Source organism: Ovis aries, chromosome 3 (genome assembly GCF_016772045.2).
Source record: "Ovis aries strain OAR_USU_Benz2616 breed Rambouillet chromosome 3, ARS-UI_Ramb_v3.0, whole genome shotgun sequence".
NCBI classification, from domain to species: Eukaryota; Metazoa; Chordata; class Mammalia; order Artiodactyla; family Bovidae; genus Ovis; species Ovis aries.
In genome coordinates this window covers 215,631,396-215,648,713 of record NC_056056.1, presented here as the reverse complement: position 1 = coordinate 215,648,713, position 17,318 = coordinate 215,631,396, and the positions used below count along the sequence as shown (strand labels likewise).

The 17,318-nt window shown below is 55.6% G+C and overlaps 1 long non-coding RNA gene across 1 annotated transcript in view; it reads right to left on the bottom strand.

Annotated features, from left to right (window-relative positions):
• Positions 1-17,318, bottom strand: part of LOC105614868 (uncharacterized) — a 51,915-nt gene that overhangs the window by 4,804 nt on the left and 29,793 nt on the right. Inside the window, exon 2 of the long non-coding RNA XR_003588936.3 lies at positions 209-5,125. This is a non-coding gene — a long non-coding RNA (uncharacterized LOC105614868). The remainder of the gene's footprint in view (positions 1-208; positions 5,126-17,318) is intronic.

Below are 17,318 nucleotides of genomic sequence, written 5' to 3'. Positions count from 1 at the left end.
GCTCTTCGGTACTGGCTTCCTGACACCCCCATCTCAGACACATTCTCTTTCATTTTCAAAAAGAAATTCCAGGAAACTTGGTTCTAGGCATTCTCTGGAGACCCACACCCATCTCAGTGTTTCCCGACCTGAGGGCTCTTTCTCGAGGAGGTTTTGGGAAGAGGGGAACATAGTTGGGTCCAGCTGAGCACCTGGTTGGGACACTCACCTGTGGAGCCTCAGTCTCCACCTCCGAAAGATGGGCCGTCACTCCTGGCCCGAGGCTGCTGTGCTGATGAAGTGAGATGGTACGTGAGAAGGCGACTTGTCTCAGCACAGGACGGTGGCCTGGGGTGGAGGGCGGAGGTGCACCCCAGGACGGTACATCGCACCCCAGCGCCCCCACATCCTGCTCCCGGCGGCCTCCGCGAAGCCGCATGGCCGCCCACAATATGGCCGCCGCGGCCCCCCGGCCCCGCGCCCGCTCGCAGGGCGCCAGCGGAGGGAGGGCGCCACGGCCAGGCCACGGTCACTCCCGGTGTCCCGGGGGTGCAGCACGGGGCGGGAGGCGCGGCCAGGAGGGAGTGGGGTGGGTGGCTGGGTGGGGGGCCGGGAAGAGCCAGGGAGAGGGGCAGGGAGGCGAACAAAAGGTCCCTTTGTGGCGCGGCCGCGAGAAGAGGAGCGCATTACCCAATGCCCAGAAGCCATGTTGGTAACAAGAGAACCATTCTCTGCCTCGCTTGGAAAACAACTTGGAGCAGAGAGAGACCGGGAGAGAGTTAACCCCATGGGCGCGGGGCACAGGGGCCCGAGGCCGCCGTGGGCGGCGGGAGGGAGCAAGCGCCCGCTGGGGGCCTTTCGGGCCCTGAGCCCGTGATTTCCTGTCTCCCAGGCCTGGCCTGCGGTCGGAGGATCCAGAGTCCCAACATGGCCGCTTGGCCGCGGCCCAGCAGCCTTCGGACAGGGGACTGGAGCCGTGGCTTCTGCTGCCTGGGCCTGGCCAGATGTGTGACCTCTGCCTGCTCCCAGCTTCAGGGCCTGGCCCACCCCGAGGGCACCCCCAGCCCCCGACTCCGAGTCTGGACTCTACGCCTGCAGGTCCCAGGACTGGCCCTGGCTCCAGGGCCCCACGACCTCCACAAGCCTCCCTTGGCTGACAGGCGGCATAGTTCCTCCTCAGGAAGTCCCTTCCATCTTTGCACAGTTTCGCTGTTAAGTTTTTCCTGAAACTTCATTAGATCTCTTTCAGCCTGTGCATCTTCTACCCACCAGTCCTGGTTCTCAGGCTCCTAGAGACCACACCTGGTAGGAAGGGGAAGGATACCAGAAGCAGCAGCTGCTGTGTTTGGGGCCCCTCACAGGCACTTCGGGGCCAGCCTGGCGGGAGTGAGCTGTGACCCTGTCTGCTGAGGCCACTTATTCTAAAAGCAGCTATCACAGGGCCACACGGAGGAGGCACCCCATGAATAAGCAGAAGAAAGAGGTCCTTCCTTCCTTCCATCCTTCCTTCCAGAAATACAGGCAGAGCCATGTGCCCAGCTCTGTCTTAGCTCTGGGACTCAGCAGTGGACCAAATAGACCACCCTGCCCCCAGGGAGTAGGCAATAAAAGAGCAAAGACACAAACTAATGGCAGGTGGCCACAGGCTTGATGGTGACAAATCTGGGCAAAGAGAAAGAGCGACAAGAGGGATAACTTTAGAAATGGTGGTCGGGGGAAGCCCCCGCAAGGCTCTGCCATTTCACAAAGATCTGAATGGAGAGAGGAGGAACACTCAGGCAAAGAATGTCCAGGCACTGGGCACAGCGTGCCACGGCCCTGAGGGGGACCGTCCTGGGGAGTCTGGGAAGAGCCAGGAGATCAGAGTGGCTGCAGCAGACATCAGGGGGTCGAGTCATGGGGAAGGATGGAAGAGCCCAGGCGCGTGGGTGCCCACAGGAGCTTGGAGCAAGGTTTGTGTGGTCAGAATTCCATTTCAACAAGGACTCTTTGGCTGCCTTGTGGGGAATAAACTGCAGGGGTCAAGGGTGAGAGCTGGACACCTAACGGGACTTTTGTCATACCCACCTAACTCCTGTGTGCTCCCCTCCCTAGCGCTCCTCCTCCCCAGCTTGCCCACCCTCCCATCGTAGGTGCAACCATTCTCTGAGTAAATGTTGGCCCAGCACCTTCTAGGTGTTAAGAATGAGGCGTTTGGTCTTTGAGCCAGACAGGATCCTACAGAGAGCAAGGTTGCCCTGCGGGGGTGGGGGCAGTTCACAGTTGAAGGAGTCCCAGGCACCCGAAGGGGACCCAATAAAGGACAAGCCTTGCCTGTGGACCCCTAGTTAAAGAATGAAGGCTGGGCAGCTTTTGAAGCTTCACAAAGGGCTCTCAGGACCCTCCTCTCTCAGTCCCCCTGTGTTGTGACATCAGCAAACAGTCCAGAAACCCAGGGGCTCAGTGCCCTGGCTCCCACCTCAGGCAGGTCCCTGGCCTCCCAGAGCCTCGGTTTCCTCATCTGTAATACCGCATGGACCTCGCAGGTCTGCTGAGTACAACTCAGTCCTCAGGGGGCGGAGACAGGCTCTGAGAGGTGAATGATGGAGCTTGGTCACCAGTTGGAAGGGGCAGTACCTGCTGACCCCTAATGCCAGGCCCTTCCCTGCATCTCTGCGTGTTCCCGACACACCTGTGGGGCCTCAGCTCTGGCCCCTCTAAGGCCCAGAGCTGCGTGCTGGAGCAGGGCAGATACTACGGAAAGTAGTGACAGTATCGAGGGGCTTCAGGTGGCAGAGGGGCCAGTGGGTAGGAGTGAAAGTGTTAGTCGCTCAGGTGTGTCCAACTCTTTGTGACCCCATGGACTGTAGCCACCAGGCTCCTCTGTCCATGGGATTCTCCAGGCGAGAATACTGGAGTGGGTTGTCATTTCCTTCTCCAGGGGATCTTCCCAAGCCAGGGATCGAACCCAAGTCTCCCGCATTGCAGGCAGATTCTTCACTGTCTGAGCCATCAGCAGGTAGGACAGGGAGGCTGTGAGACCCAGAAGACAAAGCAAGACAGACTTGGGCGTTCCAACTGAACAGAAAGCACCCCAGCCCTGGCAGCCACCCTGGTAGGGTGAGAGAGAGGCCCCTTGTGATCCTGACTTCCCCCACCCCCACCCTGACTGGCTGTAAGCAGCCTGGCTTCTCAAGCCTCTGCATCTTCATTTGTCAAATGGGCCCCCTCCTCTCTGGTCCCAGAGGGTGGTGGCGAGGATCAGATGAGTGGGAAGCTGGGCACGCAGGGAGCCGGCGGGGCTTTATACTGGGTTCCTGCTGGCTTCCAGGCCTGTGCACTCCTGACAAAATGATCTAACATGGTGGATTTGTGCAACAGGCAGAGCTGCAGAGGAAAGAGGGAAAACAGGGGCAGGAGAGAGAGGGAATGGGGGAGGAAGGGGATAGGGGTTCCTGGAGGAAGTAAGTTGTGCGTATCATGAGGGATGGGAGGGTTTGCAAGGGCCAGGAGGCGAGGGAGGGCTTGTAGGCACAAAGACAGGAACAAGAAGGGCAGAGCCCTTGTTAGCAAGGTGGTGTGGGGCAGCTGGGGTTGGGATCCTGGGAAGTCCAGAGCCTCTAGGCCAGAGCTCGGAGATTCACCTCCACCCCTTCCAGCCTTGGGCTCAAAGAGCCGGATTTCCATCTCTGGCCTCTGCTCAAATCCTACCCTCCCTGTGGGGCACACTCCCCATGTCTTTGCTGGTCAACCCATTGTTGAGAGCTGTATGGCAAAAAGACCCTCTCTGGGAAGTCCTCCCTGAGCCCCAAGCCAGGTTGAGAATCCCTCCCCTGGAAGTAGTTAGTGCTATCCCAACGGGAAAGAACTATTATTACACCCATTTTACAGAGGAGAAAACTCGGTCTCAGAGAGAGATCCTCATGGCTCAGGGGTGCGTGACTGGTGTCAGAGCTGGGATCCTAACGTTGCAAGAGGCCTGGTGCCTGTGAACTCTTATGTTACCTCCCCCGCCCCACCCTGTGCCGGGCACCTCTTTTTCCTGGGACCCAGAGAAGGGCTGAAATTCAAGTGCTACCACGCCACCGGGAGGTGGCAGGGCAGATCCTGGTGTCGGGGCGGATCCTGAAGCTGGGAGTGGCTGACCCCACTGCTCCCACAACCGGTCTGAGAAGGTGCAAAGAGGCCCAGGATGTAGGGGTGAGTGAAAGGGGAGAGAGCGGGCCTGAGGGCAGGGCCCACGGGCAGCCCTGGAGGGCAGGGCCCACGGGCAGCCCTGGAGGGCAGAGAAGACAACCCGTGGGGCCAGAGCCCAGGGTGGCAGGGGGCTGATGGCCCATGGCAAGGCAGCAGAAAGAGGGGGAGCTGGCCACAGGAGGAGGGGGAGAACTGGGGTCCCCGGTGCCAGGCCCTAGGCTGGTGCTGGGAGCAGGGGTCAGGCGGCGGTCGCGGGCACTCACAGGCTGAGGGCTGGGCTGAGTGGAAAGAGCACTGGAGACGCTGCGGGTCACGCGGGAAGTCACCCAGCGCGGGCACGGTGCCCGGGCCCACGTCACACCCTCACCGGGGCGGAAGCCTCGAGGCCGTTCCACGCGGCACTGTCGTCAGCCAGCAGAGTCACATGGGGGGCGGGCCGCGGGGCCGTGGCGCCTTCCGGTGGCCTCTCCGCCCCCGCCCCGCCCCTGGGGATCCTGCCACCGCTCTTGGAAAACAACTGAGGAAATCAAGTGGAAACACAAATCCGCCACCCCAGTCTCTCCCACTCCCTTGGGCCACGCCCCTGCCCCCCAGCGCACCCCGGAATGGGGCTCAACCCAAGAGGCCAGGCAGCCCAGCAAGGTTTGCCCTGGCAAGACCCACTGGGCACGTCCTCATCCCCAGGACTCCCAGCATCCGGGCCTGTCCACCCATCTAGTCCCGCAGAGGCTGGCCCTCCCCAGGAGAACCTGGGGCATCGAGCTTGAGCCAACCCCTACCGCCTCCCTCCCAGAGACCTCTAGACTCTGGGATCCAGGGCCAAGGAAATTCCAGGCCTGACTATGCCCTGGAGAAGCTGGTCACCTGGGCAAGTCCTTACCTGCTGTGGACCTCAGTGGCCTCATCTGTCAAACAGGAGCAACAAGGCCTGCCCAGACCCACCTCATGGGCCGGAGAGAGAGACCCGGGCCTAGAGAAGGACAGCACTGTGTGAGCTGTAAAGGGCCAGGCCCATGCACGGTCACTTTGATATTTTACAGAGAGGAGTTGCCTTCCCGGCTTAGAAGTCAGCTCCATGAAGGGGGACGTAAATTACAGGTGATGATATGGGGTCCCTGCGGTTGCTTACCCTTGAACAGAGAGGAGCCCGGCCCTGGCCCACCTGGTCCCTCTTAGCACCAGCCACCCCCAAATGCCTCTGTCCCCTCCACAGACAGGATGCTGGCCCCGTCGGACACAGTCTTTCCTCAGCAGATGTCCTCCTCGTCCTCCAAGACCCAGCTCAACGGTCCCTGCTCTTGGAAGCGTCCTGATTCCAGGGGGGCGAGCAGCACCCACTTCCCCTGGTACATGCGGCAGGATGAACACGTCAGGTGTGGTGTTAGCCATCTTAGCGTCCCAGCAAGTGTGTGAGCTCCGTGCGGGTGGCGCCTGTGTCTTTACCACCCTGGAGTCCCTGCCCCACGCTCAGCGCTGGGCCTAACAGCGTCAACAGGTGTGAGCAAGCCGATGTGTGTGTGTGCACATGTGCCTGAGCACCAGGAGAGCTGGTTGGGAGGTGACCTGTTCAGGAGAGGACAGGGAGGGGTCAAAGTTTACTACGTGCATCCCCAGCCTCCACTCGGGGCTCCCTCTACTCCCAAGACCGTGACTCCCCCAGTCTCCTCTGCGCCCATTCAGACTGAGGGGGCGTTTGGCTCCTTGCCGACTGAGTCAAGGTCAGCTCATCCCCTGCAGGGTCACAGGGGCGCACACCCAGGAGGAGTGTACTGGTGGTATTTCCAGAGCTCTGCTGGGTGTGATGGAAGGTGAGGGGACACTGGCCCATTAGCAAGTGGACGGAATCTTCCAGACTTCAGACAGAGGAGACTAGACTATCAGGGAGGGGACAACGGATGTGAGCCGCGTTTTGAAGGAAAAACTGTCGTGGTTGATGATTAGCTGCGGGGGGATAAAGGGGCGGATGAGTCAAAAATGACTGAAGTTTCACGCCCGGGTCACTGGAGAACAGTGGGGCCATTGATGGGGGCAGGGAAGCAGGGTGGAGGGGCTAGTTTGGGGGCAGGATGGTGACTCGGGTCTGGGACAGAGACACACAGCATTCGGGGCTGGAAGCAGCCTCAGAGACCGTCCAGGTCGCACGCCAGGAACGGAGGCTCTGGGAGGAGCAGCCACTTGGCCGGGACACCAGAGGGGTTGATGTCACGACCGAGGCTGGGGACCTGGCCAGGGTCAGTCCTGGAGGCAAGTCAGACCCAGTCCTCACCCTGGGAGACTGAGACCAGAGTCACTGTCCCCTGGGAGAGACACACATGGGCATCACTACAAACTGATGGGGTGTCCACAAGGCAATGTGGGGACGCAGGGGGTGTGAGGGAAGGGCGAGTAACCAAGGAATAGTAATAGCAGGGTTATTAGAAGTGGGGCCCCTGCCCAAAGTGCAACTCCTGTAATTCTAGCAACCGGCCCACAAGCTATGCAGATGCATTGTCCCCATTTTACAGATAAAGTTGAGAAAACTAAGCAGCTGGTCCAGGGCCTCATACGTCTCATGATGCCCAAACTCTTGCTCTTAAGGCCCACTTTTGGATGCAGTGTTCTGGAACTGAAGCCTGATGGATGTGTAGGAGTTTTCCAAGTGACAAGGAGGGAGGGGTGACATGGGGCAGAGGAATCAACGTGTCTCAAGGCCCAGAAGACCATCCGTTCGTCAGCAGGGCTGGAGGGCTTAGTCTGTAGCCCACCTTCCTACCTCTCACCCTGGGCCTCCTACCCCGCCTCCCACCCTGTCCCCAGGCCCCTCATTTCACAAGGCCCCACCTGCCTACCCCACCCTTTGCTGGTGATTTGTCAGATGAATGAGCCGGGGTGGAGGGGTGGGGGTGCGGCCTGTCCCCTGTCGCCTGCTCCCAGGGCTTCACAGCTCTGTCCTGCCCCATCCCCTCTGCCCCACGGCACTGTCTTCTCATCCCAGGAGTGATCCCACAAAAAGTGAGTCAGCCCCGCGGAGGCAGGGGTTGGCCTGAACCACTCAGCACGTGAGCAGCTGAGCTAAGGCTCAAACCCACAGGGCCTGGGGTCTCAGACCCTGGCAGAGCCCTCTGAGGTCTGGGCAAACCAGGTCGCTCTCCATACTTCTCCATCCCTGGGCCCCCCCTTTGCGGTCACCCTGGTAATGAACCAGGGGACAAGGAGGACAGAGCACCAGAACCTATAAGGACAGCTTATAACTCAGGGTGCAGTCATGTGCTGGTGTCGGCCCGTGAGAGCCAATTGCTAAATCTGGAATTTTCCAAGCCTGTTATATCACCTTGGAAGCTTGAAATTGGCCCCAGTGAGACTTTTACTCCGTGAACATTGGCAATCCACTCCTCTATGGCCACCCCCTTCCTGACAGAGCTGGTTGTTAAGCACTTACCGGCACACCACTGCCCAGCAGTCCCGCCTCCTGACTCCCCTGGAAGTTTCTGGGTTCTCCCAAGCACCCAGCCCAGTCTTGGGCTCTTGGGGGAGTTGCTTTTGTGCTAAATCCAGCGGCATCTCCTTCTCGCCACAGGGCTCTCCAGTCCTAGCATCAGCTGGTCTTTCCTGCCGGATCTCGGACTGCTCCCTTCCTGCCCTGTGCTCCAGTGGCAGAAAAAAGGCAATTCTTCCAGAACAGGCCTCTGCTCATGCCATTCCCCACTCCTGGAATACCCATCCCTCATCTCTGCCTCTTGCGATTTTCCCTGCCCTGTCAGGTTTATTTATAATTGGTGGTCAGTAAATATTCCTTGACTAAATAGAAAGGGGTGAATTGACGCCTCTGCATCCAGGACCGAACTGGGGTCTTGGCAGAGCCTAGGGCTCTGGGAAACCCTGAATCCATTCCCCTGCCTCAGGACGGAAACACACCAAAATCCTGCCGATCTCAGGCGTCTGGTGGTCTCCAGGGAGATGGGGTGTTAATGGAGTTCAGACTGATAGCTGCCCTCAGGGGCGGCAAAAGCAGCAATCAACTGAAACCACCCAGGTTACCTGGAAATGAATCCCTTCGTTCCGTGTTCAGCCTTTTGAACTCCTCTTCATCCTTCAAAGCCCAACTCACATGCTACCTCTGCCAAGAGGTCTTGCCCAGATCATAGCCCTCCGTCACCCCCTCGCCCCCATGCTGTTAGGATTGCACCCATGGCACAGGGCGGTGCTTCTCTGTCTGTGTGTCTATCATCCACTAGATTACAGCCAGTTGAAGCAGGATAGGCTTCAGGTGGCTCAGATGGTATAGACTCTGCCTGCAATGCAGGAGATGCAGGTCTGATCCCCAGGTTGGGAAGATCTCTTAGAGAAGGGCATGGCTACCCACTCCAGTATTCTTGCCCGGGAAATCCCATGGGCAGAGGAGCCTGGCGGACTGCAGTCCGTGGGGTCATAAAGAGTTGAACATGACTGAACGATTAACACTTTCAGGCCTTATTTAAGGCTGAGTCCTCAGCCCGGTGCTCCACAGACTTAGGGACTGCTTGGGAGTTTTTTGGCCGCTCTGAGCAGCACGCAGGATCTTCCCAACAAGGATCAAACCCGTGCCCCCAGCGATGGAAGCGTGAAGGCCTAACCACTGGACCACCAGGAAAGTCTAGGAACTGCACGCTGGATTGGCTCCATCACTATTTTGGGCAAGTCACCTCTTCTCCCCAGGGCCTTCGCTCCCCTGTCTCTGGTATGCACTAGACTTGAACGAGGTTAGTCACCGAGAACCCACCTCTCACATTCTAGGGCTCTGTGACTATACGCCCCTCCCCACGAGTCTCCCCCCTTCTAGCCTCCCTCTCTAACTCCTTAGTGGGTGACACCCCTTCCTCAGCCACCTTCACCTCTCCCCCAAACACCCCTCAGCAGATGCACTGCTCGGCCTGAGACCCCTGGACTCCACTTTTCTGGGTGCCCTTTCCCTTAGACTAGAGGTTCATCAGAAAGAGTAGAGGTCTGGCGCATCCGCAGGCCAGACGTGAGCATCCGTAAGCACCCGTCAATGGACCGTGAGGGAGCAGCTGGAACTTGCAGGGCCCTTTGGCAAGTCTCAACATCCCTGTTCAGACTCGCCCAGAGCAGCCAGCCCCTCACAGCCTAGCTCCCCCTTGAGCCCCCAGGGCTAACAGCCACATCCCAATCTCTGCCTGTTTTCCTCCGACTTTCATAGGGTGCGTGTGTACAGTAGTGTGTGTGTATTGGCGGGGGGCGGTAGATGGCAGCCCTTCCCTCCCCAGCCCACGCAGAGGACTCGGGTGGCTGTGAAGCTACTGTCCCCTCTCACTCTCTGCCCTGCCCTCACATCCTGAGCACACCCAGAGGCAGATGCAAGAGCACACGCATGCAAGCACACACACACGTGCACTCAGGAGAGCTGTGAAGCTGCGGAGCTATCTCCCTATGCCGGTGTTTCGAGAGGTGTCACTCATGCTATCGGGCATGTTGATCAAGAGGGGACCTGTCGGGATTGTTGGAAGGGGCTCTGAATCCCCTGTTGGCCCTGATATCCAAGGACCGAAGGCTGTCCCTGCCCCAAGGCAGCCTTGCGCAGCCACCGCTCCCCCACCCCACCCTTCCCAGTCCTGACTCTGTCTAAGTTGCCAAGCCCCTCGCAGCTCTCGTGAGGCGACCCCCTGCCGCAGGACTCAGGGTCTCACCATCTCTCACAGGTGCCTGGAGCAGACTCAGGGCCCAGGGATGGAGCCCACAGAGCAAACCAACGGACGTGCAGAGAGAAGGCAGTGTGGGCCAGTCCAGCCCAAGAAGGCTCCAGGGAGCAGTGTCTCTAGGGTGATGCAGACATGATGGTTTGCAGCCCAGACTCTAATGTCTCCTCTCCCAGGAGCTGCATGATCTTTAGCTAAATCCTAAACCTCTCCGGATCTGTTTCCCCATCTGTGAACAGTGCTAGGTCACAGCTCCTGCCTTATTAAGTTGTCGCGGCTGAATGAATTCACAGATGTGTCCACTCAGGAAATATTAGCGCTGCTGCTAGAAGTCGGGATGGTGGAGGGGAGGGCAGGGCAGCCCTCCTTGCTCCTTTCCTGAGCACAGCCCCTGTGCTGGGTGCTGTGAAGACACCCACGGTCCTGCCCACTGTGGATTCCTGAAGGTGGGGGAGGGTGCAGACAGGGAGAGAGCAGCTCCCAGACCTCCATTTTACACACGGGCCTCTGGCTCTGTGTGTGCCGGGGAGACAGGCCGGGTCAGTTGAGGGGCCAGCCCTGATGGCAGAGGGCCGGGGGGCCAGGAGGAGAGGTGAGGCCTCAGAAGAGAGTGAGAGGAGGGAGTTCCAGGTGGAGGAGTGGCCTGAGCAAAGGTGGTCCTGAAATCCAAGGGCCAAAGGCCTTGGTGATAAGGAACAGTGGTCCAGAGTGGGGAGAGTCATGCTGCAGAACCCACCAGCTCCAGGACCATCACCACCAGCACGGGATAGGGGGCTGCTCTCCACACTCTGTGCCCCCTCATGCACGAGGTCCCAGCCTCACGCACGAGGTCCCAGCCTCACACAGGACGACGCACCTGCTTTTCAAGTCTCTGGGCCTTTGTTCGTGAAGCCCCCGCCTATCAGTGTCACCTCCTCCATGCAGCACCTGCCCCCTGCCCATCGGCATCATCTCCTCTAAACAATGTGTAAACTTAACCTGCTCCCCTGTAGTTACTAGGTCTCTCTATCACTCCCCGACAGGAATGCCCAAGATCCACCCGCGGCAGGGATTCGGTAGCAATCCGCTGGATGACTGAAAGAGCAAATGAATGAGTGAACAAAGGCGGTGACTGCCACATCCCTCTACACGCTGGCGACTCACCGGATGATGGACCCCGTCACGCACCCTGTGACCACAGGGCCCAAGCTGCAGGAACTCTGACACACACCGCGCCAGGCCCTCACCACCCCAGCAAGCCACGTGGAAAGCTGCTCTCTCTCCTCTGTGCCCCCTCCCCATCCATCCTCCCACCCACGCACACTTTCCCTCTTGCCTGGGCCAGCTGGTGGGAGGGTAGGGGCTGGGGCGGGGCAGGGCCAGAGGGGCCTTGGTGGCGGCAGTGGGGGCAGGGGACTGGGGGAGGCTGGGAAAGTCCAGGCTCTCTCCTGGGGGGCGGTGGGCGGCATGGCGAGGCGCTCGAAGGGATGAGGGAGGAGGGTCTCGGCCCGGTACAGCTGCGGTCCCCTCCCTAGCAGCCTGCACGGGTTCAGAAAGGCCTCTTTGTTCTCCGCCTTTAAAGGGTAAGAGAAACACTTATGCATGGCAAATTAGCCCAAAAATGTATTTCTCTAAAACACCCAATTGTCTCACCAGGCCTGCAGCTGCAGGGAAGTTCCAGGGAGCCGGGGAGGGGGTGTCTTTGGGGTGACCCTGAGGGACAGGGAGAGGTGGTGGGGAGAGGGGCCATCGCTCCTTCCCGCCTCTGCTCTCAGAATCTCACAGTCGCAGAAGGACACAGCTGGGGAGGGCCCGAGGGTCAGGGAACCCTCTCCCCTTCAGTGGTACAGAGACGGACACTGAGGCCCAGGGAGGTGGCTGGTGGCAGAGAAAGGGCTGATCCAGGACTCTGGACTCTTGCATCTGTACCTACTGCTTGTCCATGCTGGAAGAGAAGGGGCTTCAGGGATGGGATCCCAGGTCCCCAAGATCAACCCAGCCAGCTGCCCTAGGAATGAAAAAGAGAAAGAAACTGGGTGGCTCTGCTAGTAAGCTCCCCACTTGGGGCTTTAGTGCCCAGAAGGATGGCCAGGGGCACCCACCAAGCCCGCCTGTTCCCCATCCTGATGGATCTGAAGGCAGCATGCGTGGGGCGATGGGAGATTCAAACAGTGGCGCCAGTCGGGAGTCCTCCAGCAAAGCCTTCCCAGGAGCAGGCAGGAGACCTCACTTCATTTGAACCAAATGCACGTTCGGAGGTTTGGGATCCCGCATTGATATCCCACTCAAGGCACATTCTCCAGGAGTCGGCTCTGTGTGGACCCTGGGAGCATCTGGGCTCCCAAAGGTGAATCAGAGACAGCTCTGTGGTCCCCCAGGGGAGACAGATGAGTAAGCAAACAACTAGCATGAAAGAGTCCCGTGGGGAGGTGAGGTCCAAACAGAACCCTGTGAACACAGAGGAGTGGGATCTTCAGGGCAGTCTCCCAGAAATGGCCCAAGGGCTGGGCCCTGAGAGATGAGTTTGAGGGTGAGATGGGTGAACATTCCAGGCAGCAGAGACAGCCCAAGGGCACAACTGCAACTCCCGACACCACCGCTTGACCTTGGAGTCATTGATTTAAGACAATTTATTGAGGACTTCCCTGGTGGTCTAGTGGCTAAGAATCCACCTGCCAGTGCAGGGGACATGGGTTCGATCCCTGGTCCAGGAAGATCCCACACGAGCCCGCGCATCTTGGAGCCTGTGCTCAACAGGAGAAGCCACCGTAATGAGAAACTGCAGACAACAAAGAGTAGCCCCAGCCTGCCACAGCTGGAGAAAGCCCAGCAGCAACGGAGATCCAGCACAGACAATAATTTTTTTTTTTTTAAGAGAATGTATTGAGCATCTCCAGAGTTCTAGCCCATGTAAGAGGCACAGAGGAGAGAACATGATTCTGACCATTTGGAGATCTTACCAACTAGACAAAGTGAGTTTATGACAGAAGGAAAAACCCTGAGCTGGCCATGAAAAGTGCATGAGGGTGCAGTTAGGGCTCAGCAGGTCCCGTGAGACTGCCAGCTCCCCAGCTGTTTGTGCATCTGTGGGATACAGGAATGGTAACCACCCAGGACGACTGCTGTGAGGACAAGGCGGAAGAGCCGAGCCAGTGATTGACACCCCAGAATTTCTCAGGAAATGTTAGACCTGCAGCCCCACCCCACGCCACCCCCAAGGAGTCTGGAAATGAGAAAGATGGGAGCAGGTTGGGGAGGGGAGATTGTGTATGTGGGAGAGTGTTGTGCTTACATGTGTGCGCCTGTATGAACGAGTGTGTTGATGTGCAAGTGTTCGAGTGTTTGTGTGACTGTGTGTACGTGTGCGGGTAAGAGTGAGAGGTGTTGTGAGTGTGAGCATGCACGTGAGAGGGTGAGTTGTGCGTGTGTGGGGGGGGTGCTGCGGTTGTATGCAAGTGCACACATGGGAGAGCGGGAACAGGAGCATGTGTGTGTGTGTGTGTGTGTGTGTGTGTGTGTGTGGACACAGGATCATACCCAGGGTGCTTCTTGGGGAAGGGGATGGAGCTAAGACTGAAAGGTCAGATGCACGAAGTGGCCAAGCAGCTGGAAAACCTTCTCTCATGGCGGCTGGAGGGACCAGAAAGGAGACCAGGCCCCTTGGGTGAGCAAGAGGCCACGAGGCACCAAGAAGGGAGAGAGCAGCTGTGGGCCGAGGCCTTTTCCCCACCAGGCCTCCCCGGTTCAAGGAGGCACCAGCGGTCTTGGGTGGAGCCCTTACCTAGGCCCCCTTCCCATGATTATGCAAGACTCTCCCTGGCTTCCTCTTCCCTCCAGGAGAAACCCAGGTTCTTCGGAGGGTCGACCACACCCTCCGTGGTCTGGTCCCCACCCTGCTCTTCCCACTTCTCAGCCGGGTCAGTTCACCTGCTGGTCCTGCCCCGAGTCATCCTTTCCCCTGCTTTCCTGCATCCCTATAACTCTGTCTTGTGCCCGCCTATGCATCTGAGACCATCCTCATGGCATGCCGTCATTTACAAAACTGTGGTCCCTGGACTCAGAACCGCGGGAAAACTTGTCCAAGAATCCTCTCTGTAAAAGGCACCAGGAATTGAAAACAGGGATTCAAATAGGTATATGTACCCCTGTGTCATAGCATCATTCACTATAGTCAAAAGATGGAAACAACGAAGTGTCTATTGACAGATGAATGGATAAACAAAACGTGGTCTATACATACAGTGGAGTGTCATTCAGTCTTAAAAATGAAGGAAATTCTCAAAGACTACAACATGGTGACCCTTGAAAATGGGGAGCTAAGTGAAAGAAGTCAGACACAAAATGGAAATTACTGTTAGAGTCCACTCATGGAAGGTACATACAGTAGTCAAACTCATAGAGATAGAAAATGGAACAGCTGTTATCAGGGGCTGTGGGGTGAGTGGAGAATGGGAAGTTATTGTCTAATGGGCAGAATTTCTGTTTGGAAGATGAAAAAGTTCTGGAGGTGGGTGGTGGTGATATAAATATATATAATACAATATATAATGTTTATACAATATAAACATATAATAAACAATATAAACATACTTCATGTACTTAAAGTGTACTTAAATATACTTAAGAATGATTAGCATGGTAAATTTTATGCCGTGTATAGTTTACCACTGAGGGGAAAAAGCACCAGGCAAAGAGTTTTTCAAGGAAGTTCTTTTTAGATTTTAAGTAACAGTTTTCTTAAAGGGAACGCCTCTACACTGTTGGTGGAAATGCCACTATGAAGAACGGTATGGAGGTTTCTTTTAAAGGTAAAAAAAAAAAAAAAGTAAAAATAGAATACTGAAATCTGACTCCTGGGTTTACACCTGGAGAAAACCACAAGTTAAAAAGATACGTGCGCCCAGTGTTCGTTGCAGCACTATGCACTGTAGCCAAGACCCGGAAGCAACCTAGATGCCCCTCGACAGATGAATGGGTAAAGAAGATGTGATATATGTGGACAAGGGAACATTACTCAGCCATAAAAAAGAATGAAATAATGCCATTTGCAGCAACATGGATGGACCTGGAGATTACCATCGTTGCTAAGATTTCACCATTACTAGATGAAATAAGTCAGACAGAGAAAGACAACTATCATATGATCCCACTCATACGTGGAATCTAAAAAAAAAAGATACAAATAAACTTATTTACAAAATAGGAATAGACTCACAGACATAGAAAACAAACTTACGGTTACCAAAGGGGAAAGGTGGGAAGGAGGGGTAAACGAGGAATGTAGGGAGTAACAGATACATACTACTGTATGCAAAATAGATAAATAACAAGGACCTACTGTACAGTACACGGAGCTATACTCAATATTTTGTAATAACATATATGGGAAAAGAATCTGAAAAAGAATACATATATATGCATATATATATCTGAATCACTTTGCTGACCTAAAACTAATACAGCATTGTAAATCAACTATACTTCAATAAAAAATAATTTAAAAAAAATAAAAGGAAACAATTTTCTTTTTGTGTAACCCGATAGGAATAATAGAAAAAGATGAACGGACGTCACCCACTCCCTTCAGGCAGACGTGTCTCCTTGGCGTCTCCGGCCCAGCACAGGGGGAGGGTGGTTCCGATGCACAGCGAGGCGTGTTGGTGACCAATGGCTTCTCTGACTAGGTTCCCTCGACCCTCTGGGGGGACCACTCCGGATGCATCCTTCCCTCCCCACACAGTCATTTCAGCCCAGGAATCTTCTGAGAGGGGTAGGGCACCCCAGGGAAATACAAAATGACCCAGTGGCGTGCAGAAAGGTCAGCATTTCTTTCCATTCGTACGTTTACTCTTATTCTTTGGAAACTTCTACGTTGTGTGTGTTTCTATAGTAGTTGCTGTTTAGTCGCTAAGTTCTTTGACTCTTTGGAAGCCCGTGGACTATAGCCTGCCAGATTCCTCTGCCCGTGGGATCTTCCAGGCAAGAATACTGGAGTGGATTGCCATTTTCTTCTTCAGGGGAACTTCCTGACCCAGGGATTGAACCCAGGTCTCCTGCATTGGCACTGAGCCACCACGGAAGCCTTTCTATAGTAGTCCACATGTGTAATTTGTAAATTAATAAACAAACAAATGCCTTTAGATCTGACTCAGGAACTGAACAGATTCTGAGAAATTCTTTGTGATATCTTTCACACCCCAAACTCAGAAACCAATACATTTCTATATATTTCAAATATATATCTGATATATTTGAATATATTTCAAATATATTTGAACCAATATATTTCAGACCAATGTATTTCTATAATGTCCTCAGTAATCAAACTTGGCCTCTGATTTTTGCCATTCAACTGAGGAGCCAAACAGATTCTGATAGTGAGGAATATTTGTACAAATTTGGGGCATTGTGCCCCCACATTCTTACTGTAAAGGATACACAATCAAAAGCATCAGGGACATCCCTGGAGGCCCAGTGGCTAAGACTCCTTCACACACTCAAAGCAGGGGCTCAGATTCCATCCCTGGTCAGGGAACCAGACTCTACATGCTACAACTAGGGGTTCAAATGCCATAACTAAAAAAGATCCCACAGGCCACAACTAAGACCCGGAGCAGCCAAACAAATAAATAATCGTTTTAGAATATTTATTTATTTATTTTTAAATCAGAGAGAGAGCTGGTTATTTTAAAAAATCAGAGCGAGCTGCTTGGACCATTGGAGGAGTGAAGTCTTACGGCCCCATTTAAAGGATGGAAGAGGTGAGACTATAATTTTCCCAGGAGACATCGATCCCAGGAGACAGATGCCCTTATGCCCTTTTATAGATAACGAAACCGAGGCTCAGAAAGGCACACTCTTCAAGATTACAACGCTAAACAACGTCAGAGTCGAGACACCCCACCTGGATGTAATCCTCGGACTATGCTATTCAAGTTGCAGAGTCACAACTGAGCAACTGAACAACAACATACTGTTCCAGAGTGCCTCCCAGCGAGCCACCACGAGGAGGAGCTTGGCAAATGCAGCCTTGAAGCCAAGTTCCCTCTTTATCAGCAAGTTCTGGGCCACTCCCCCACAACACACACACCCTGCCTGGCCATTTCCGCCTTATCTACACACCTAATCAGGTTCAAGGTTGCCTTTCCCCAGGTGGGCCCTCCCCTAGCCTGGCCTTCCCTCTGCTGGCTATAGTCCCCCCGAGGTGGCAGTGGGCTCCCTGAGGACCCCCCACTGTGCCGGGCTGCTTGGCCAGGGGCCTGGCACATCTGGGACATGATGGGGCTCAGTGAGCAGTTGCGTGAAGGCACAGGAGTGACACGCGCAAACAGCCTTCCTACTCAGCCACACATGCGGGTGTGGGACTTGGGTCTCTTCGGACAACGACACTCTACGTGACCCTGACCCCGAGGAAGGTCAATGTGCAGCTGACCTTCAGATCAGAAAGAAACCCCAGAGCAATGGGGGGAAGTAGAGGGAAAGAGGGGCTAAGAAAAGGAGAAAACAAGAGTA